The following is a 24,591-nucleotide window of genomic DNA, read 5'->3' on the forward strand; positions in this document are numbered from 1 at the left end:
ACCAGGAGGCGTCAAGGATGACCAGGAGCTGGATTCGAGCTGTCCTGCAAAGGATGTCGAGTGCTGCAGCGTTGGTGCCTGGATTGGACACAACAAGCCTTGGCAACAGCAACCCACACAGAAAGAGAAGAAATGCTTTGGTGCAGATCAGCAAGGTCTGGGAGACTCACCACTTGGTTGGGAGTCAGGGCATGTCTGGATCAACCAGGGAAGCCCAAGGAAATGCAAAGTTACCCCCTCAGGGACCCACGAGTCAACGGACCAGGGATCGCGAAGGAACCTCGAGACGAAACACAAAATGACGGCCCACGGATCACTCGGAATGACCAGGCCAACAATCTTCGGTGGATTCAGTGCTCGAGGTGGGGGTTACAAGTTAGCCCAAGCACGACTTCAAGAGACGTCAAGAAGTCAATGCACTTGCAGAAATGCACAGTGAGCAGGAGTTCCGGTTTCACGCTACTCACGAGGGCTGCGGGTCTCAGCTTTGCTGGAGACTCGGGTCGGCCTCTGAGATGTCTGGAAATCCTCTTCTTGGGCTGCAAATACTTCGGAGTCCGGCGGGAGCTTCGATGATGCAGAATGGCAAAATGCTTCGTTGGTGCCTCCCAAGCAGGGGAGTCACTCCTTGACCCCAAGGGAGATTTCTTCTGTCTTCTAGTCGAAATAGAAAGTCGAAGGTCCAGGATATATGTTGCAGAGTTTCGTCCAGGGTAATCTAAAGTCCTAAGGAAAGGGGTCCCATACTTGTACTAAGGTAGGGGGTTGGACATACTCTGGGGATCCACCTATGGGAGGGTTTGGAAAGAGGGGTGGCTACACCCATTTCCATTGTCCAGTTTCGTGCCAGAGCAGGGGCTGGAAGCCCCATAACCGGTTTGAGCTGGACTATGGACAGGGACACCAAGTGTGCCCCCAGTGGAGGACTTCAAAGCACTCAGAGAGTGCTCCCACTCAGCCCAAATACACATAATCCTGTCTGGGAGTTGTTTACACCTCCCTGTGACAGGAAACCTATTGTCCAGGCCTCCCCTGCCGGAGTTTCAGTCAGCAGTAGGAGGTCAGACTTGTGTCTGTGGCTGCAGCATCCATTTTGTGATGCCAGGGCTCTATTACGTTTCTACCGGGTGTACCAGTGCTGTCATGTCTCTCCCTCTAGAAGGGTGGGATCATATTCTCACACCAGTTACTGGGGTCCAAAGTTAGCATTAACCGTTTAAGATATAATGCACTTCAGAGTATATGGTCAGGCTGCACTACTGACAACCCTGGAGAAGAGATTCCGAAGGCTGCAGAGGGGCTCAGCTCATGCCTGGGCACCCCCTCACATATAACCAAGCACCCTGCCTTCAGGATTGATAAGGCCTGCCATAGGGGTGACTGATAGATTTGTATGTGCAGTATATGGTGAGATATAGTGAACATGCTGTTAATCCCATGTTATGCTGGATGAATTGTTGGTTAAATGATAACATTCCACTAACCCAGCTTATTTTAAGAGAGTCACTCACATGGGACAACAGGATGAAGGTTCCCTGGTTAAAGTATCTTTTTAAGTGCTTTGCTGATCTAGGTCGCCCTGAACTCTTTTTATCCCCTGAATCGATCACTAAACAGGATGTTATAACGGTCAAGAAAGCTTTTATTGATCTTAGAATCCAAGATAGGGAATCACGTGAGCTAAAAAAAGAAAGTGTTCGTAATCATGTATTAGTAAAAAGCACCTTGCTCATGGAACCCTATTTATCCTGGCAACTGTCCAGTTATGACCGTTTCTTACTGATCAGGTTCAGGTTTAATCTGTTTCATTTTCTGCTGGCTGTACCTAGGGGATCTCATCGTGGACAAGTGTTGCCGGCTTGCGGCTGCGACGATATGTCTCCGCAAGACCTGGCACACTTTTTTTTCTTTTGTCCCTTTTATACTGTACCGAGGAATCTATACTTAAAACCCTGTCTGAAAAAACTAAATTTTATACAATATCGTCCTGCACTGCACTTCCTACAGCTATTAAGTTGTGAATATACCTTGTATCTATGTAGTTTTTTAAAATTGGCAGTAAAATTTAGAAATAGTATGGAAGGATAAAAATAATATATGAATTGCTATTACCTCTTTTTTATAATGGACTCCACAAAATACTCTGAATGCTTGTTGTATATTTGTCTTCATCTGCTTATCTTACAACTGTATTTTATCTTTATGTATTAATGTGTTCTTTTTAAATGTAGTGTAAATGCTTTTATGGTTGTCAATTCGCACAACCGAATAAAGTTTATTGACTTGACTTGACTTGACTATATCTCAGTAAGGGGTGAATGCACCACCTTACCCAGGCTGCAGTAGCAGACCTGTGGTGTCATTTTGGGTGGCTTTCCAGGGGTGGCATAATACATGCTTCAGCCCCTGGTAGGCCTCTGGGGTACCTATGCCCTGGGTACATAGTATACCATATACTAGGGGCTTATAAGGGCACCTCAGGTCCAATCTGAACTGTACCTAAAGTACATGGAATCATTTTAGAGAGGAAGCAGCTAGGCTGGGGCCCTGAATAGCAGGGTCCCAGCCAGACTAAAGTCGAAAAACAGTGTAACACCAGCAAAAAGTGGGGGTAAACATGTGAAGCAGATCCTACTCTCATACAACATATGTATAAATTCTCTGTCTCTATCATTTATTACTTTGCCTGACTACATCTCATAACAAGAGTACTACACTGTTCTCAAGCTAAGATTGCCCTCCCGCTGTACCTCCGCTCCCAATCCATCTTGATCAGCTTGTGTTATCTCCAACATTTGTGTGGTGGGGCATCCCCCATGGGGACCTCTGAAATCAAGACATACCAAGCTCTCGCATCCTTTTCTAACTTTTCATCTCTCCTGACTCACTTCATTCAAATTAGTTCTGCTGTCGCCCATTCCCTTAAGTCTTTGGCCCAATTTTCCACCTTGGACGGTTGCGAGCCCATCCATTTAATCGCTATCCTCCTCTTGGCCAGCACTAGCCCCAGTTGGCGGAATCTACATGCAAGCTTTTCCCCTTTGGGGCTGGGGATAAGACCCCAAAATTTCTCCCTAATGGATTGAGGCAACGTCCACCCCGTTACTTGCCTTAAGCGCTCCAGTATCGACTCCCAAAAGAGTCGCAGCTCCGGGCATTCCCATAGCATATGTAGGAATGGGTCTTCATTATAACCGCACTTGGGGTATCAGGCAGGTCGATCTGGATATATTTCATGAAGTACTTGTGGAGTTAGATAGGTCTGATGGACAATATTACATTGGGTGAGTTTAAATCTGGTATTGGAGCTGATCTGTTTAACCCCTTCGTGACCATTCTCCATTCGAGGTCTGTTAGGGGTTCCTCTAGTGCTGCATCCCATTTGTCTTCAACCAGGAGTGGATGTGCATCCTCCCCATAGCGCCCTATAGATATGAGATACCAGTCTACTACCTCCTGCGAAGGTCACAAGGGCCTGAAGTGTGGCGGTTATGGGCGGCTCCACCGGGAACATCGGCCACAGCTCCTGTGCCACCACCGAAAATTTTATATTTTGAAGGTACTGACCTCTGCCCAGCTCAAACGTTGAGTCCACCTCTTCCCTGGAAAGAAACCGCTGACCCAAATACAGATCCCCCATTATACGGCAGCCTCCCTAGTGGACATAGTTTGGCTTATTTGATTGAACGGTACTACTGCCCACAGCGGGGCCTCGGGCCATAGGGCGCTCTTTGCACCGCAACCTTAATTGCGGATTCCCAGGTGGAGGCCACATGTCTAACAATATATGGGAGCTGTTCGGGCAGCCGTGATTTTAACATTAGGAGATCCGGGAGAGGAATCTCCTGGTGAGTACTCATCAATAGCCACTACTCCCAGTTGTCATTCTCATCAACCATTGTACAGCATGTTGAAGCTGTGTATATAATAGAAGTCCAACCTAGGGACCTCCAGTCCCCCCTGCTGCCACGTTCTTTGTAATGTATTTAATTTCACCCTTTTTCTTTTGGTCCACCATAATAGCTCAACCAACAGACGGTCCTACTGGAGGAAGTACGCCCGTGGTATACGGTAGAGAGAGTTCTGCATAACATATAAGCACCACGGAAGGATCACCATTTTTACTAGGGCGTATGCTTTGCACTTAGTTCGATTTTTGTCCTCCCTGCACTGATCAGTTAGAGTTAAAAATGATAACAGCAGACAGACTTAGGAAACAGTCTGGAATACTAACTGGCCTGTATTCACAGTAGGACCACTGAAAATAGAATTGATTTTAGAGTTTTGCATTACTGGCAATATATTGGCATACTGTTAGGTGTTTTTCAGCTCGCTCAGAAACATTTTATGATAAATATTCATTTCAAGTGCATCAGTCAAAAATTGTCCAGACAGAACTGGTCGCTTATTTGTTGCACAGAAAATTACATTAAAGTGCATAGTTTATAGGTGTGCACTAATGGAACCCCACAACACCTGGTGGGTGTCTTACTCATCCACCTCTCATCTTCCCAGCTTCATTCGGGTGTGGGGAATGGACATTTCCCCAATGATAGAGCCACCTTCGGCTCCCCTGAAGGTTAAAACCCAGGCAGTGGACTCAACCCCAGCCTTGTCATGGACACAGAACAACCCATACTGTAATATCTGCTGAAAAGCTTCCTCTCTCCTTCAGTAGGGCGTGAGCTTCCTTCCCCAAGCCAGGGCAGACACCCTGGAATGTTCTTCATATGAATAGCTAATCCGGGCCACAAGCTAGAATTCCTGGAAAAACTCTCCTGCTATACCTCTGCCAGAATCCAGCCCTGTCTGAAATGGAACGGACCTCAGATTAGTGATTTAACACACTTGGACATGTCACTCAGTCTACAGACCTCTTACAGGCATGTGCCTCTAACAGCAGAGCTGCATGTTAGGCTACAGGGCTCTCACAGGCGTGTGCCTCTGATAGCAGAGCTGCACATCAGGCTTCAGGTACCTTACAGGCGTGTGCTCTGTCAGCAAACCTGCATGTCATGCTACTGAGACCTTACAGGCATGGGCCTCTGACAACAAAGCTGCATGCCGGGTTTCAGAGACCTTACAGACATGTGCCTCAGACACCAGATCTGCACATTGGGCTACAGAGACCTTACAGGCGTGTGACTCTAACAGCAAAGCTACACGACAGGCTAGTATCGCCCCACTGGTTAAAAGCAGTGCAATGCAAAAAATAAAATGTTAATAGCTTCCTTTTTTATCATTTTATTTTTTGTATTCCAGTTGCGCCAGGTTAGGGCAGGGCTGCATCACAGCCTGGGTTGAGAACATGCCCAGGCTCCCTTTCCCTTTCTGAGTGCCAAACCATGTTGCTCAGACCAATCACAACTCTGCTATCAGCAGCGTCGTGATTGGTCAGGGGAGTTTGGAAGCCTGGGTGCTTCCTGTTCCTGGGAGGAGAGGCGGCAGCTGGCGATGGCGAACGGCAGGTACGTTTTCTTTTTTGTATTTCCTAAACCCCCACCTTCCGCGCCCCCCATCACCGTCCCCTACCAGCTGCCACTGCTACAGACACCATACAGGCATGGACCTCCGACAGCAGAGCTACATGGCAGCCCTCAGAGAACTTATAGGCGTGTGCCTCCGTCAGCAGAGCTGCACGCCACACCCCAGAGCTCTTACAAGCGTGTGCCTCTGGCACCAGATCTGCACATTGGGCTACATAGACCTTACAGGCATGTGCCGCTCACAGCAAAGCTGCAGGCTGGGCTACTGAGACGTTACATGCATGTGCCTCTGACAGCAGAGCTGCACGGCAGGCTACAAAGATCCTACAGGTTTGTGCATCTGAGAGCAGAGCTGCATGGCGGGCTACAGAGACCTTACAGGTGTGTACCTGTGACAGCAGAGCTGCACACTGGGATACAGAGACCTTACAGGTGTGTGGGGGTGTACCTCTAACAGCAGAGCTGCATGTCTGGCTACAGAGACCTTACAGGTGTGTGCCTCTGATAGCAGAGATGCATGTTGCGCTACAGAGCTCTTACAGTTGTGTGCCACTGACAGCAGAGTTGCATGTTGGTCTCCCGAGCTCTTATAGGCGCGTGCCTCTGACAACAGAGCTGCACACCGGCCTACAGAAATCTTACAGGCATGTGCTTCTGACAGCAAAGCTGTTTGGTGGGCTACAGAGCCCTTACAGGCATTTGCCTCCAACAGCAGAGCTACACACCAGGCTACAGAGGCCTTACAGGCATGTGCCACTGACAGCAGAGCTGCACTCCGGGCTGCAGAGATCATACAGGCATGTGCCTCCAATAGCAGAGCTGCACACAAGGCTACAGAGACCTTACAAGTGTGTCCCTCTGACAGCAGATCTGCATGCTAGGCTACAGAGACCTTACAGGCGTGTGGGCGTGTGCCTCTGACAGCAGAGCTGCACATCAGGCTACAGAGACCTTACAGGCATGTGCCTCTGGTAGCAGAGTTCTTATAGGTGTGTGCATCTGACAGCAGAGCTGCATGCTGGAATACAGAGACCTTACAGGTGTGGGCTCTGACAGCAGAACTGCACTTCAGGGTACAAAGACCTTACATCGTGTGCCTCTGACAGCAGAGATGCACGCAAAGCAACAGAGTCCTTACAGACATGTGGGCATGTGCCTCTGACAGCAGAACTGCACTCCAGGGTACAAAGACCTTACATCATGTGCCTCTGACAGCAGAGCTGCATGCCAGGCTACAGAGACCTTACTGGCGGGTGCCTCAGACAGCAGAGCAGCATGTCAGGCTACAGATACCTTACAGGTGGGTGTCTCCCACAGCAGAGCTGCACACCAAGCTACAAAGACCTTACATGTGTGTGATTCTGACAGCAGAGCTGTACGTCAGGCACAGAGCACCTACAGGCATGTTTGCTTGAGAGCAGAGCTGCACTTGAGGCTACAGACACCTTAGAGGTGTGTGCCTCCGATAGAGCTGTACTTCAGGCTACAGGGACCATACAAGCATGTGCCTCTGATAGCAGAGCTGCACACCAGGCTACAGAGACCTTACAGGCATGTGTTCTTAGAGCAGAGATGCACACCAGGCTTCAGAGACCTTAAAGGCCTGGGCCTCTGACAGCAAAGTTGTACGTCAGCCTTCAGTGACCTTACAGGTGTTGCCTCTGACAGTAAAGCTGCACACCAGGCTACAGAGACCTTACAAGTGGGCGCCTCTGGCAGCAGAGCTGCGTGTCAGGCTACAGACACTTTACAGGAATGCGCCTCTGACATTAGAGCTGCACGTTGGGTTACAGAGACCTTACAGGCATGTGCATCTGACAGCAGGGCTGCACGTCATACTACAGAGACCTTAAAGGTGTGTGCCTCCGACAGCAGACCTGCATGCTGGGCTACAGAGAACTTACAGGTGTGTGCCTCTGACAGCAGAGCTGAACGCCAAGCAACAGAGACCTTACAGGCATGTGAGCATGTGCCTCTGACAGCAGTGCTGCATGTTGGGCTACAGAGACATTACAGGTGTGTGCCTCTCACAGCAGAGCTGCACATTGAGCTACAGAGGCAGTACAGACTTGTGGTTATGATAGCCGAGCTGCATGCCACACTACAGAGACCGTACAGGTTTGTGCCTCTGACAGCAGAGCTGCACGCCGGACTGCAGAGACCGTACAAGCATCTGGGCATGTGCTTCTGACAGCAGAGCTACACGTCGGGCTACAGAGACCTTACAAGCGTTTGCCTCTTACAGCATCTCCACGTTGGGCTACAGAGCTCTTACAGGTGTGAGCCTCTGACAACAGAGCTGCATGTGTGGCTACAGAGACCTTGCAGAAGTACGCATCTGACAGCAGAACTGCACGTCAGGCTACAGAGCCCTTACAGATGTGTTCCTAAGATAGCAAAGCTGCATGTTGGGCTACAGATAGGCCTAGGCGGAGTTAGTGGAGTTCTGCTATGTTGAACTCCGCAAACTGGCTAAAAAACTCTGCTGTGCTTTGTGGAGTTCCACGTACGGGCAGAGTTTTCTGGATGCCCATTTGCATTGCCATTTGCAACGGGGAGTGCGTCCTTGCATTGCAAATCATGCGCACACAGCACTACACGGTTCTCAAGTGCGTCCTCGCATTGGATATCACGCATGAATGGCACCACGCGGTTTGCATGGGCGTGGCCATCTTGTTTTTCTACTCTCATTTATGGTGCAGGACCTATTTTCGCAATCCCTCTTTAACCTCTTTAATCCTCCCCCTTTAAAACTGATCTACCCCTCATTTTTAGGTCTCGCCTGGCGTTGCAGCGCAAAGCTGTGCTCGCTCGGCGAGAGATTTTGTGAAAGAGTATATTTCAGAAGGGGGCTTAAAGCCCCGCCCCTTATTTCCATTGGCTTGAATCACTGTTTATGCTAAACGGTGGAGTGCCATTGGAAATGGGGTTTTGTAGCTGCTGCCCTTTTGCCTTTTTGTCCAGCCCATCCGGACTGTCTCGTCTGCTTCACGGCTGTCGTGAAACACTTTCTTATCTTTATGGGGCCATGTGTTTCTAATTAGCGTGGAGGGGCGCACTGCCCCGACCTCTCAAAGGGAAAAAATCTTGGTTTCGTCAAGATTTTTTTCCTTTGAGAGGTCGGGGCCAGTGCGCGCCTCCATGCTAATTAGAAACACATGGCCCCATAAAGATAAGAGATGAAGACGAAACCAAAGCTCACCAAGCAGGGCTGAGAGGAACTCTGCTCCTCCTGAGCTCCTGGTGCTTTGTTTCCGCCTGGCGCGAAGTGCACTGCATGCTTGTTTTAGGACTTGTGCCCTGGGTATTTTGCTTCGTGTTAGATTCACAGAAATCGAGCAAGTAGGTTTTGCTTCACATTTTAATAGTGAACGTTGGGACTCAGGGGCAAACACAACGAACCGTTTACCTTATGATGTGAACAGCAGACCAGACACTTTTTAGATCTGCACTGACCCTCATATAGAGCTATCGCACCATACATAGCATACCTAGCATACCACGCTCCGACATGTTCTGACGTTAGCATACCATACAGTGGCATAACATAACATACCAGAGACTCGTATAACATGCCATAGTATGACATGCCAAATTAACACGTCACGACACAGCTTAGTATACCATAACCTGATGTGACACAACATGGCGGCATAGTACAGCTTCCCCGTACAACATGGCATATCGTGACATGATCATCTGACATGACATCTCATTCTGTTTTTGGGCAGACATGTTGCCTCGCCAAGTGTGCATGTTTGAGTTTGTGCGTGTCTGCTGCAGCTGCCTGATCGATTGGAATCTATTGACACCCTTTAAAAGCTTTAATTGGCACGTGATCAGTAATTATCACTATTACACTGCAACAACAGCGAATTGCTGACAGACACGAAGAGCGGGACGTTGAACTGATTTATCTAAAGGGCAATTATCAAAACATTCTGTGACTCATAAATGGCGCCTGGTTTGCGCATATGTTTAATATTCACGGCCGCTTTCCTCCGTGTTGCACGGCCGCTTTCCTAGGTGTTGTCACCCCCTACCACCACCCGCACCTCGCTCCTTGTTTGTTCTTTCCTCATTTATTCCCCACCAAGCTTAATTTTGCAGCTTTCACTTTTCCGGTGCTGGGAAAGCAATGTTATCGGAGGAGAAGTTCAAAGATAAGTTTTGGAAATGAATGGCAGGGAGAGAGAAAGACAGAGAATGAGAGAGAGAGAGCACGCACCAGGGACATCAGCAAAAAGCAGGGCAGCGCCCACATGTCTAGCGCAGACTGCCACGCGCACATGTGTGCTGTATTAATATTTATATAGTGCCTAAAAAGCTTTGGAAGCGCGAAAACGCTTTTTAGAGCTGCACTGACCCTCATAAAGAGCTATCTGAGATTAAACACCATACCATATCGCATCATACCTAGCATACCATGCTCCGACATGTTCTGATATTAGCATACCATACAGTGACGTAACATAACATAACCAGAGACTCGTATAACATGCCATAGTATGACATGCCAAATTAACACATAACGACACAGCTTAGTATACCATAACCTGATGTGACACAACATTGCGGCATAGTACAGCTTCCCCGTACAACATGGCATATCGTGACATGATCGTCTGACATGACATCTCATTCTGTTTTTGGGCAGACGTGTTGCCTCGCCAAGTGTGCATGTTTGGGCTTTATGTTAAAAATCCTAACAGTGAATGTTGTTCTAGTTCACCGGGCACTTACCCTAGCTATGCTAGATCTACGTCATCATATTATAGCAGCGAATCTATTTTACGTCTTTGCCTGGTGTTACTGCACAGCTAGTGGTTTCAAAATACATAATTCACGGAAGCTGTCTCACTCAGCAGGGGGAGGCTGCACGAGTGCCATAGGTTGTGATGGAGCAGGTAGATCAAAATTTTGTATACCTCCGCTATTTTGCATGAATAGTCTAACTATATAACCTACTCATTATAATTTTACTAACGGAGTGCAGTGTGTAACTAAAACAACCATTTGCATACACCAATTACACGCGGGAATTGATATATGCATGGCAAAATAACTCTAATAACTAAAATATGTACGCATATTAATAGTAGTACATGTGATAATTAGATATCGCATGATTTATGTTGTTTATGTGATGTTTGTGTTCCTGTTTGGATCCTAAAGGTGAATATTATCGCTTTAAATGTTGCTATATGCTAGGAAAATACTAATACATAAAGGGATTAGTGAGGGTTTAACATTAGAATCATAATTTCTTTGTATTAATTATTCTTTTGTGTTTGTTTCGCTTAAGTTGACATTTGGGCCTACCTAAAAATGGCGTCAGAAATCGAGTTCAGAAGTGGCCATCCTCTCGTGAGAGCGATGCCTACTGCGCAGACTCGGATGGCTCCGTGAACTTCCTGACGACCTAAGCTCACCATGTCCCCGGTCAAGGATAGGATCTTGGTGGACTGCCAAATTTCAGTCAGTAAAAACTGGTCTAAATGAACAATCGGGACATACAAGCAAACATTAAACATTGTTGCATAAGGGCAACATGAGCTACGGAAGTGAACCAGCAAAATCCATGACATCCTCATAGAATAAAAATCGTCCGTTTTTCGATCAGAGAATCACAGACTTTTGCCGCCTAAAAATGTTTCATGTTTTCCCGAAATTTATTATAAAAAGAGTAGTAGAATATGGAGGGGCATTCCATTCTCCATTTTCCTGACATCTATGCTCGCATTCGGAGGCTTCGATGACTGCACACCCTCTTTGACCCCACAGGCGATGACAGATGCTTGCACGATTTCTGGTCCTTTGGAGATCTTTGGGACTGTAACGTGCTGAGCAAAGAACTTTCGGACTTTGAGCTTTGGCCTGCTTTATTTGGACAATTTAACGGCTAATTCGGTTATGCAGAGCCAAATGAATTAGAGAAAATCCAGATAGCAAGAATAGGTAAATATAATGTCCTGCGATTTGTATTAATTAAACCAGAAATTCTAAACTTTTGATGAAACAAATGCTAATATTAATTGCAAACAATATTTAGATAAACAAATATTTGATTAACAGAAATTACGAGTTTGTGGTTTTTCAATGAAGAGAGTAAAGGATTTTGAGTATTAAAATGTGTTTTAGCTGGTTCTAAATCACCATCAACCAATCCAACTAATTTGTCCATCGACCAAGTGGGCGGAGTGCCTTGATGCTTAGGATTAGGACTCTATAGGTGGTGATGCTAATGTATATTTTGTAAAATAACTTTTCTTCCCTATAGGTTATAAGGAACCCCCCCATGTCCAGCACTTGAATTATTCATCCCTCCTGTGTGTAGACTCGTGAGTGGAGACGTGTGTGTGTTGGTGTTATGGGCCCCACCAATGACTGCGTGTGTGAATGAGCTAGTGTGACGTCGGGTCTGCGACGCAGGAAGGATAGTTGTGTATATAGATATTTTCCCCCTCTCTTTTCCTCTAGGTCTCGCGCTGGATCAGTTTTTCTGGTAGCAGAATGATGGTTTTATTGCATTGGTTTGGTGAGTATTGCTTATAGATTTGATTACTGCTTATTGATTTCTTATTTTTTGAATATTGATTATTGATTGCGGATGTTTGGATAAGTATTGGTTTATGTATTAACACTCTATGTTGAGTCGCGTTGAGTTCTATGTTGTTTTTGAAGACTTCAGGGATGTAGGAAGTTGGATGCTTGTAATGATTCCGTAGTAGGGCAGAGGTAAGCACTGTTCTCGGGAAAGACGGAATTATTGTGCCCTGTAGGTCAACGGGGAAAACGTGTGACGATTGAAGTTGCACGAAGCATTGTCTGGGTTTGATTTGATAACATCGTCGTGTGTTATCGTTAGGGATATTTCTGTGTGAAAGAGGTGTATGGGTAGCGAAGGCCACCTGTGAAATGTTTGGTCTTAAGTACCAGGAGTCCATATGAACTCTGATTACGCTTATCACTGGAAAGGTAATAGGTGTTCCCTAAGCTTGATAGAAGGGTAAAGTAAATGCTACTTTATTAACGAGTGTAATAATTCTGCAGCACGGCAGATTGTTGCGCTGCTCTAGGGAAAGACATGATTCTGTGTGAAAGAACTACATTTTCCGTATGAAAGTGTGTAAATGAAACCGCATACGACTAAATTGTGAAACTCTGGTTTTATTTCTCAGGAGCAGTGCGTCTCCAACAGGTGTCTTATTTCCAGGGAAACGGTTAGTTAATGCTTGCTAGAAGGGTAAGGTAGAGGGAAGTGCTACTTTATCGACGGATGTAATGATTCCGTAGTAGGGCAGATTGATGCGCTGCTCTCGGGAAAGACAGAATTCTTGTGAAAAAGTTCAAGACTATCGTTTTGTTAGCGAAACAGATATTGGTGGCGTATTTATGTCGTTACTAACAGAATTTGAGTAAAAAGTGAATGTAAGAAAGTTTGCTGAAAATTTTTGTAAAGGAGGGGTCAGCAGATGCAGGAGTAGCGAGAAAGGTTGACGTCAGAAAGACCGCGCTGGGATTGGCCAGTCAGTAAGAAACGTAGACGCTCCTGATTGGTGCATTAGTGTGCGCCACGCTAGGAGTGGAGAATTACAGGGTGACGTAGACGCCCTGGATTGGTGCGTTAGTGCGAGTCGCGCTGGGATTGGAGAATTGCAAAAGTGACAGACGCCCCAGATGGATGCGTTAGTGTGAGTCGCGCTACGAGTGGATAAAACAACAGAATAGTTGCAGGAGAAATCTAGCGATACTGAGAAAAGAGAAAATTATGTATTACGATCCACCAGAGAAAGAGAAAAGTCCTGGTTCGGAAAGATCAAGAACTTATTTAAAAAGGACAAGCCGATTGTGACAAGAGAGGGACAGTTGCTTCTTCCACCGAAATCACCTGCATCCTTTATGGTTGCTGTTAGATAAGGGATCTCTGGTTGGCTAAGGCGTGCGCCAAAGCCAGGCAGAAACATGGCCCCTTTGTTGGAGCCACCTAGGCTCTAAGGATGATGAGGCCAACGTTGGAGCCACCTCGGCTCTGAACAAACATGGCCCATGTTGGAGCCCTGTAGGCTCTGGAAACAATTATGTCCTGGGAGCCACACGGGGCTCTTAGAATAAACATGCCCCTCACACGTGGCAGCATGGGCACCACTGGCCATTGGGACCCCCACTGGGGCCCTTTAAACAAATATGCCCCGATGGAGCGCACACGGGCCCCTCTGGCCCGTAAAACAGCAATGTGGCCCCCTCGTTGGAGCGGCCCGCAACGGCGGGTCCGCTCAGGAAGCCCCTACTCACCGGGGCTGCTCGGGGTCATCTGGCGGCTGGGATCGGCACTGACGGACATCAACGGGGGAGCCTCCCTGCTCCTCTGTGGACTTCGGTCTATGTGGCGGTCCGCGGGGCTTCCTCTATACCACGGGAGCCCCGCATGCGGTATTACGCTATCGCGGCCTGCTCCGGCCACCTCTCTCCTTCACCCAGGCCCCCTCCTGGGACCCGGGACTCTCGGGACATGCGCGGGGCTCCCTCAACTCACGGGAGCCCCGCGAGGCCTGCGCAGTCTTCCGAGCCGCCTTCTCCCGGTCGGTTTCCAAGGCGGCGGCGTGCGCGGGACTTCCTCTGAAAAACCGGAAGTCCCGCCTGCCGCCAGGCACAATGCCGCCTGGCTTCTGCTTTGGCCCGGGCAGCAGCGGTGATTTCCATCAGCAAAGTGCGGGGTGGGCTCCCGCCAAGGCAATCACAGCGGGGTGGGCAACCGCAGCATTAATAAAGGCACCAGTAGGCAGCAATGAGGGGTAGGCTCCCTCTATTTAAAATTAATACGCGGGGTGGGCACCCGCAAACACGATCAATCAGCGGGGTGGGCTCCCGCTCGGCAATGTGGGGGGGAATCCCAACGCTGGGGATTCCCTCCGGAGCGATGGGCAGCTTGACGCTGCGAGGCCCTAGCACTCCCCTCTCCTAGGGGAAGTGAAAGAAAGCGCACACAAGGCGCTATATGCAGTCCCAGTCCTCAAGGCCATGGAATATAAAAACAAAGCGCTCACAGGGCGCAAGGAGCCCTAGCTCCAAAAGCACAAGTCCTCAGCAATCAAAAATAATAAGTCTTTAGGAATGAAGGGCAAGGATAGTCTCCCAACCATCCTCAGGCCAGGCAGGAGGGTCCTAAAAGAAGTCCTCCAGCATCCAGGGCACCCAGGGGCTGGGCAGGGCCCAGGGAGGCAAGCCTTCCCCTGAGCCCCAGCAGCAGCACGCCCCTGGTAGTTTCTAGACTTAGTGGATCGCTGTGTGTAGTGAGCGTGTGATGTGAGCGAGGTGGGAAGCCTCGTCATTCCTCTTTGGCCGCATACTTGCATTTTAAAATTTTAAACTTACTCACGGGTACATTTGGTCCCGGGCACACTCACCCTTCATATTTCTGTGGCTACGTTATTGTGGCGTTGCCTCCCTCTCGTCTTTAGATCTTCAACAGAGAGGGAGGACTTTGCTGGCTGATTGGGCACGCCCCTGGCCTGACGACCGGACGTATTTTAACACCCGGATGCCAGCGCGCAGCGACTTAGTGGATCGCTGTGTGTAGTGAGCGTGTGATGTGAGCGAGGTGGGAAGCCTCGTCATTCCTCTTTGGCTGCATACTTGCATTTTAAAATTTTAAACTTACTCACGGTACATTTGGTCCCGGGCACACTCACCCTTCATATTTCTGTGGCTACGTTATTGTGGCATTGCCTCCCTCTCGTCTTTAGATCTTCAACAGAGAGGGAGGACTTTGCTGGCTGATTGGGCACGCCCCTGGCCTGACGACCGGACGTATTTTAACACCCGGATGCCAGGGCGCAGCGCGCGCGCGCAGTGGGCGCGCCGGTGGCGCGCCGAAGGCGCACCAGAGGCAAGCCCGTCTGCGCCCGTCCGCGCCCGTCCGCGCCCTGGAGCGTCCAGCGGCCAGTCAGTATGCCGCTTCGTACATGAATAGCGGCTCGACTTATAAGTATTCTGCCTCTGATCTGCGACGGTTACATGACACCTCCTTACACCATAACCCTATGGACATGACTACCATCTGTTATCGTAAGTGTCCTCAATGCAATTTATTTGTGAAACCTAAAATAAACAGACCACTGTCCCAACATTTGTCCCCTAAAACCCCCAGAGATTCTGGAAACGTGACCATAAAGCTAATTAGTATTAATTGTCGATCTCTGCCCAAAAACAAGGCCCACATATTTGACCTCCTTCACTCCGAACAGCCCGATGCAGTGTTCTTGACTGAAACTTGGCTTCACTCTGGGTCTGGCCCTGATGTGGCCAATGCCCTTCCTTCGGGCTATGTAGCGGTGAGGTGTGATAGAGCCTCTGGTAGAGGTGGGGGCATTGCAGTAATTTTTAAATCTAGCTATGTATGCACCCTTGAAGCCCTCTTGTTTCCCATGTGTGAAGCTGCTCTTTTCAAACTGACAGTCACTCCCCAGTGGACATTCTCGGGTATACTGATGTATCGCCCCCCGAATAACTCCACGAGTTGGCTATCATCACTGGCAGAATTAGTTGCCCCTTTCGCTCTAAAGTCGGCCAATTTCACCATTGTGGGGGACCTTAACCTACATTTGGAAAATACGCAAGACAATTTAATCAGTGCCGTTTTGACGGATTTGGAGGCACTGAACATTTTCTTACGTAATCATGGCCCGACCCACCAGGCAGGGCACTTTTTGGATCCAATTTTCTCTACCCTTGACTACGCATGCAGCCCGTCTACCCCCTTGGATTGGTCTGATCATTATGCCATCCATTTTAGTCTACAGCTTAAGAGATCTGTTCCAGTCCACAGCTCAGACTCGGTCAGCTATTACAGAGCATGGTCAAAATTAGACCTCCCTGGTTTTAATACCTCTCTACTTGCCTCTCGCCCAGACCCTGATCTCCCTCTCCTGCCTTTGAACCTAGCAGTCTCTTCGTGGCTGTCTTCTGCTATAGAACTTCATCTGCCTTTGCGTCGTAAACGTAGCCTAGGTCACCACACTCCGGCACCATGGTTCACGGATGAGTTAAAACTCATGAAGTCTGAATGTAAGAATTTGGAACGTAGGTGGAGAAAGAGCTACAGCCCTCATTGCAAACTTACCTACAGAGCAGCACTTGGACAGTATCATCTGGCCTGTAGGAAAGCAAAATCCATCTTTGTAATAGACGAGATAAATAACTCTTCTAACCGCCCTCGGGCACTCTTTGCTATGGTCAAAAATCTGGCTGGTTCCAAGGCCTCCCCATCTCCACCTTCGCTCGACGAGCCTCGCTGCAATGAGATTGCAGACTTTTTCACCACCAAAGTAGAAACTATCTACCGTTCCCTTTTGGGACCTCAGCCTCCATCTTCTTCTTTGCAGTTTGTACCATCACTGCCAGTCCCTGTCGCTGCCCGCCCTTTGTTACTCAAATGGCCCTGGCTGGATCAACAAACTTTATCTGATTGCTTATCTAAGGTTAAATCTGGTTCCCCTCTGGATCCAGTTCCGATGGATATTCTTCGTCAGCTCTCCCCTGATTCCTTTCTTATTATTCAGGCCCTCTTAAATGCCTCCCTTCGAGAATCTACTGTCCCCGAGGACTGGAAGCGGGCTATGGTGGTCCCTCTTCTTAAAAAGCCTACAGCGGACCCCAAAATTCTTTCAAACTACCGCCCGATTTATTTGCTGCCTATGTTCTCCAAGATTCTTGAGAGACATGTTAACACCCATTTGTCGCTGTACATAGAATCGTCTGGTTTTCTCCATCCCTCTCAATCAGGCTTTCATTCGCATTTTTCCACCGAGACCACGCTACTAGGAGTGTCCGAGAATCTCCGCTCTCTGCTTGACAGGGGAGAATCGGCGGCTCTTATCCTTCTGGATTTAAGTGCCGCGTTTGACACTGTGTCGCATTCCATCCTATTGAACGCCCTCAGGTCTGCAGGGGTAGCGGGTTCAGCCTTGGCCTGGTTGGCCTCCTTTATACAGAATCGCTCCTTTCAGATCTTTTCACAAACTGCCTCATCTTCTATCCGCCCATCTGCATATGGAGTTCCCCAGGGGTCCTCACTTAGCCCTCTGCTTTTCAATATCTATATACGTCCTTTGGCGGATATTGTGGAGACCTCTGGCTTAGCTCTTTACTCATATGCAGATGATACCCAGATCTTATTTTCACTATCAGCGGGAGAGGAAAGTTCTCCCTCCTCGCTTCAGCTTGGTCTGGGTAAGGTGGCGGAGTGGATGCAGACTAATCTTTTAAAACTAAATGGTGAGAAAACGGAGGTGCTGATACTAGGTAATAACAAACACCTTTGGGGCCCCCAACATTGGCCTACTACAATGGGTCCTCTTCCCCAGCCAGTGAAGCAGGTGCGGAACCTCGGCTTTATTATGGACGATCTTCTCTTGATGCGGCAACAGGTGGTCAGTGTTGCAGCTACCTGTTTTACCATTTTGAGATGGTTACGGAAGATCCTCTGGATACTCCCGGACTCCACCAAGCGCACAGTAGTTCAGGCCTTAATTACATCACGCCTAGACTACGGGAATGTACTATACTTGGGGGGCAACCAGGAGATTCTGCGGAAACTGCAGTTAGTCCAAAATTCAGCGGCCCGCCTCCTGTGTAATATTCCCAGGAGGACCTGCGTCTCTCCTTTTCTTCAAGATCTACACTGGCTGCGTATAGAAAATCGCATCAAATACAAGACACTGTGAAGTACTGGGTTTTCAAGAACCCAGTGGTGCCAGGGGACACACCCAAAGACTTGGAGTTCTTCCTGTCTCAGACCACAGAAACACAGAGTCTTGCGGTGGCGTCAAAGATCGTTTTTATTATTGACTGCAGCCAGTAACAGGTATCCTAGAAGTACACACGGGTATGTTCTCAGGAGACTGCTCAAAAACACGAAGCCAGTCTTCTCCTTATATACAAAATATCATGCTTCAGGCCAACATTCCTCATTTTAAGGTATGGTCATTCATACGTATACATTACAAACAAAAAGGCAGAGTCATGATGACGATCCCACGTTTCAGTTCGGCCAGCCCACAATTATTTACCCAGCGAGGCTCAGAACCCTCATCAGATATCAGCAGACCCCAATAAAAACGGGCACCTCCTCCTCGTAAAACAAGCCATAAAGCAGGAAACAGAGTCAGGTGTGAAAGCGATTAGTTGGGGTTCGTGTGGGATGAAAGGCTTTATGGTGTGTCAAACCCTGATGCTAATAACATGTGGCCGTAGGAAGGGGAACTCGTGAGACCGGACTGACCTCGGGCAGCGGAGTCAGTTCGCACAGGTCACAAAGAAGTCATTAGAAGGTGTACGTGTCCTTTAGGCCTATGTATGGCCTTAACGTGCAGCCTATGTGAGGGCAACCACAAGATGGCTACCACTCTAAAATGGAACCCACGGAGTCAATATGTAGTATCGTATATTAGGTGAATTCATCGGTGAAACATTATAAAAACACTCGTTCATATCGCATTTACCATTTGCGGTTCGCTGATACCAAAATCGGCATGGTAGGGCCATGCCTCCTGCGTGGTTCCGAAATTTAAAGTACCACAGACCCTCCTTTTGCCCTTACATGGGCAATAACTATACTCGTACTAATCTGAGTCCAGATCTATATTCATAATGTCATGGAGGTGTTGCTGTAGCATCATCCTATTGCTTAGCTCGTCCCTTGATACAGGTTTCCTTATACACAATGTAGCACAGAGGCCACATATTGCAGGAGCACACTGTACACACAGACAGAACAGGAAAAGGATGGCTAAGATCATCCCAATGACCATCAGAATCTTCCATCCCCAAGCTGATATCAGTTCCCAGAACCACCCCATCATCGACCAATCTCCTTTATCCACGTGAATAGATTCGGAAATCTTATGCAGTTTGGAGATGGCTTGATAGACTGTTGGAGCGCTATCTGGTATGAAAACGCAACAGCTAGATTGGATGACCTTACATACCCCACCACGGTCTGCAAGTATGACATCTAGAACCATACGGTTCTGCAAAGTCATGAGGCGATCCGCTTGGAGCTCAGCTGTCAAATTACCAAGGGCACCAGCCGTTATATTAACAGTGGATTCAACTACACGAGTCAGTTGTCTCAGGTTCCTACTATTGACCATTGGTCCCCAAAACGGCAGGAAACCCATGAAGAAGTCTCCCGCTTCCTGACCGGCAGTATCCTCCTGGCTAACAACGCCTCTCACAACTCTGGTCTTGTGATAATCAGAGGCAGCAGTAAATGTCGGTGGTAGCAAATTTGCAATATAACATGTGCCCGAGAAATCAGGGGGCAACCATGTATATGCTCGGTCATTGCAAACAAAGTAGGTACCCTTGGCAGCCAGAAACGCAGGGGAAAACTGTGATGGAAAAGTGTACGTCTCAGCACAGTCACTCTTCCCTAGTTGAGCTCTTGGATTCTGACCATTGCCTTGTAAACAGAACCGACCTATGTGGGGTACTACCCAAATTGGGGATGAACTTTTACGCTGTTTTTCGCCCAGACTAATGCTATACCCCGTCGCGTTCCAACCTACATAAGCTCGCAGCTCATCCTTGGGAATAGATGAATATGCATCGATATCTCTGCTTATATCAGCAACTCCTTTCATCAAGGCCTTATTGTTCGTGCTAGGTCTAATGGAACGCGGTGGTCGCGGGGAGTAGGTATCTAGTGCAAAAAGAAACATAGTCTGGAATGCCCATGATGACCCATTATAGCTAAACGGCAGCACTAGATATGGGATACCCTTATTAATGGTGTGGGGCATCAAACCACACACCCAGCAATTTGTTGTATTCATAACTAGTTGGTGCTGGTGCAGGAGTTGAATAAACAAATTGTTTACGAACTCAGAACGTCTAGCTTGTTCGTGTTCAGGCAGAGGGTGGAAAGAGTGTAAGGAGACAGTAGGAGGAGGTATGGGCTGTATAGTGGGTGTCAATGGCACTTGAGAAGACAAAAATACATAACCTACAGAAAACATCATCATACTAAATAGTACAAACAGACACAATATTACAAAACGTTTGCTATTCATTACTTTACATATTCTTTTCTTAAAATTCATTTCCTCAACGGGTCTCTCCATCTTGAAAAACTCCATCCTCTAGTCGTGCTGTTCGCGGCGGGTGAGTTTCTTCTGCTCAAGAGTACACCTGTCGGTCCAGGGAACGCCCAAGACTAACCAGAACCGTTGACCTAACGTCTCCGGCTTGTACCCCAAAGTCTTGGCACCGCGACCTTACAGCTGAACCCGGATGGTGGTTCAGAAAAAACAAAAATCAAAAAAAGTTTCTCAGATGAAAAAGAGAGAGAGGTACTCCCCAAAAATATCAAAGGAAAAGAATTGTTATTTGTCCATAGTTCTCGGCCTTAAATTGTAGCGATTTCTTCCGGGTGCTGTCTGATCTTAAAACAAAAGTTCAGGTTCTGTAGTGTCTAATCGAATTGACGGTGGCACAGCTTCTTGCAAAATATTGTCACTTTCTTGCTCAGAGCTTGTTCCTTTCACACGCGCATCGCTAAAGGGCAAGAAACGAGGCACGGTCTCGGTCTCAGAATCAGCTATCCCCTCCTGGACCCACCGGTCATATGGCAGAGGCAAAGGGATCCTTTTGCAATGGACACCGTGGATCCAGTTCTTTTTTCCTTTCACTCGGACAGCTGATCTTGTAGACAGAAGGACGAGGTGGGGGCCGGTCCAACGGGGCTCATCATTCTTTGCCCGTTGAAAATTCTTGACCAGCACCCACGATCCAGGATTGATAGGATGTCCTGGAGCTTCAGAGGCCTGAGGCAGAGTATCGTGCACCTGTTGGTGTAAAACACGCAATTTAGCCGTCAATTCATACAGATAATCAAGCAGTACTGGATGTTCGATTTCGCTGAATTTTGTAGGCCTTGGCACACCCCATATATTGGCCGGCCGGCCAAACACAATCTCATAGGGACTAAGTCCCACTCGTGAGTGCGCATTCATTCTCGTTGACAGGAGTGCTAAAGGCAGAGCGTCAGGCCATTTAAGACCAGAGCTCGCTTGAATCTTGGCCAATTTTAATTTTAAGGTGCCATTATAGCACTCTACTAATCCAGCTGATTGGGGGTGATTTGCAGCGTGGAACTTCTGCTGAATCCCTAGTCCCTCACATACTTCTTTCATCACTCGACCCACAAATTCACTCCCATTATCACTCCAGACCATTCTCGGCATTCCAAATCTAGGGAAAAATTCTTTGACAAGGGCTTTAGCTGTGGATAAGGCAGTATTGTCTTTTAAGGGATACGCTTCTATCCACCTTGAGAAAGCGCAGACAATAACAAGTACATATTTCAAATTGTTGCACCTTTCCATGTGGATGAAATCTAGCTGCAAAACCTCGAACGGATACGTTGGAGGCGCAAAATGACCAGCTGGAGTTGGGGTTCCCCTACCAGGATTGTATTTTAGACACACCATGCAATTCTTGACCACATTCTCTGCACATTTAGGAATTCCAGCATTTTGCCATACTGGAGCTAACAGCTTACATATCCCTTTCACACTAATATGGGCCATTCCATGAGCCATCGTCACCACTGCAAGCACATAAGCATTGGGTAATAACCATCGCTGATGTTCTGACAAGTCAACCCAACAACCGTTTTCATCCAATTTACCCGTTCTTTCTTTCCACACATTCAACTCTTTCCCTGAAGCTTCAGCTTGAATAGACTTCACACTTTCTATCGTATCTTCACACATTCCAACATCACCAACCCATCTTGCAGGGCCTGCAACATACATCGATTCTTCACATTCTTTGCTGTTTCTTTTGCGATTTCATCCGCGAATGCATTACCACGACCAACATCATCAGTAACCCTCTTGTGTGCACTGCATTTCACAATCGCAACTTGTAACGGCAAGGTCAATGACTCAAGGAGATCATTCACCAACTGACCATTCTGAATTTTAGTTCCATGCGAAGTCAGGAACCCACGTTCTTTCCATAAGCGCCCAAAACTATGGGCCACGCCAAAGGCATACTGACTGTCAGTATATATGTTCACTCTCATTCCTTTCGACAACACGCATGCTCTTGTAAGTGCAATTAATTCTGCTGCTTGAGCCGAATTATGTGGTATACGTGCAGTTTCAACAACCGTGTGCAAAGTCGTGACAGCATATGCAGCAGTGGTATCACCATTCGGGAGCTTGAAACACGAACCATCCACCCATAAGGTACCATCACATTCAACCAAGGCAGCATCTTTAAGATCCACTCTCCCTTTTGTTTCTTCTTCTGTTCTGAACAGACAATCATGCTGTTCAATCCCATCTGTGTCTGCTGAAATCGGCAACAAAGTAGCTGGATTCAACGTGTTGCACCTCTTTATGTGTACATGACTCGCTAATAGTGTCAACTCATAACCTGACAATCGAGCACTAGTTAAGTGCCGTGTCTTGGTCCTGTTTAACAACGTGTCCACTGCGTGTGGAACCATCACAATCAATGTGTTGTTCATTACTAACCCAGCAGACTGTCGAATAGAAACAGCTGCTGCCGCTGTGGCTCTCAAACAACTTGGCAATGCTTTAGCTACCGGGTCTAAAGACGACGAAAAATACGCGCATGGACGCTGTTTGTCCCCAAAAGACTGTGTCAACACTGACAATGCACAACCTTCTCTCTCGTGAACATACAATGTAAAAGGCTTGCTGTAGTCGGGAGTACCCAACACAGGAGCCGAACATAATGCATCACGCAATTCAGAAAAACTTTTTTGACAATCTTCAGACCATGGGACGGGATTTGGTGTATCTTTACATGTCAATGCTATTAAAGGTTTTGCCAGCAAAGAAAAACTTGGGATCCACTGCCTACAGTAGGAAGTAATATCCAAGAAAGCACGCACTTCTCTCTGTGTTCTTGGCATGCTCAATTTTGCAATGGCCTGAATTCTTTCTGGGGTCAGTTTCCTTCCCTCCTTCGAAAAGAGATGACCTAAGTAGGTCACTTATTGTCGACAATATTGCAGTTTTGAGAGGGACACTTTGTGATGAAAGGCAGACAAATGACGCAACAATGACACTGTAGCTTCTTTACAAATCTCCTCAGTATCCGCGGCGATTAGTAAATCGTCAACATACTGAATAAGAGTAGCACCACTAGGTAAAACAATTGCATCAAGCTGCGTTTTTAAAGCTTGGCTGTATATTGATGGGCTTTCACAGTGGCCTTGAGGAGCGCGTTTAAAGCGGAAGCTTCGACCTCCTAGGCTGAAACCAAAAATGTCCCTACTCTCCTCTGCAATCGGGATGCTAAAGAAAGCATTCTTTAAATCAATCACTGAGAACCAAGCAGCGGAAGCTGGAATCATAGTTAACAAGGCAGTTATATCAGGGACAACTGGAAACTGTGGCACAACTATTTTATTGACCTCTCTAAGATCGATCACAAACCTGTAAACAGGTGGCTGTGAAGGGTCAGTACGTTTTAAAACAGGCAAAACTGGGCTATTGCAAACGTTACCTCTTGTCTCTTCAATTACATCCTTTTCAATCGAATCATAGATAATCGCTAACAACGCTTTCTCACCTTCCTTAGAGATCTTGTACTGGGGAATGCGTGGCAATTTAACATTGGCTTTCAAAGTTACCACGTATGGCGGTATTTCCAAGAGACCCACATCATTAAGACCAGAAGCCCAAAGAGCATCCGGAAGAGACGACAATTCAGCTGGTAGTTTATTCTTCGACAAATACATTGGAGAAATCACTTCCCTACCCAGTGTAAGTTGTACTCCCGAGGGGGAGCAATATAATGTTGCATGTAATCTTTTTAACAAATCCAAGCCTAACAGGTTTTCCCCACAACCTGTCGTTAGGATAAGGGGTGCTTTCAGCTCACAAGGTCCAACAGAAAGGGGAATAGGACTAGAGATCGGGTTCCTAACCGGGGCGCCAGAAAAACCTACTGAAACATTCATCTCGCCAGACAAAGGTGCGCCAGGGAGCTTTGAGTGCATAATAGAACTCTTTGCAGCACCAGTATCCAACAGAAAAGGCTCTGTCACGCCCGCTGTAGT

At 47.5% G+C, this 24,591-nt stretch overlaps 1 long non-coding RNA gene across 1 annotated transcript in view; it reads left to right on the forward strand.

The window, feature by feature from the left end:
• Positions 1-5,441: 5,441 nt before the first annotated feature.
• The window catches only part of LOC146788770 (uncharacterized), a 31,011-nt gene continuing 11,861 nt past the window's right edge, over positions 5,442-24,591 (forward strand). The window contains exons 1-3 of the long non-coding RNA XR_014969709.1: positions 5,442-5,468; positions 10,352-10,393; positions 10,792-13,391. This is a non-coding gene — a long non-coding RNA (uncharacterized LOC146788770). The remainder of the gene's footprint in view (positions 5,469-10,351; positions 10,394-10,791; positions 13,392-24,591) is intronic.

Source organism: Triturus cristatus, chromosome 10 (genome assembly GCF_964204655.1).
Source record: "Triturus cristatus chromosome 10, aTriCri1.1, whole genome shotgun sequence".
NCBI classification, from domain to species: Eukaryota; Metazoa; Chordata; class Amphibia; order Caudata; family Salamandridae; genus Triturus; species Triturus cristatus.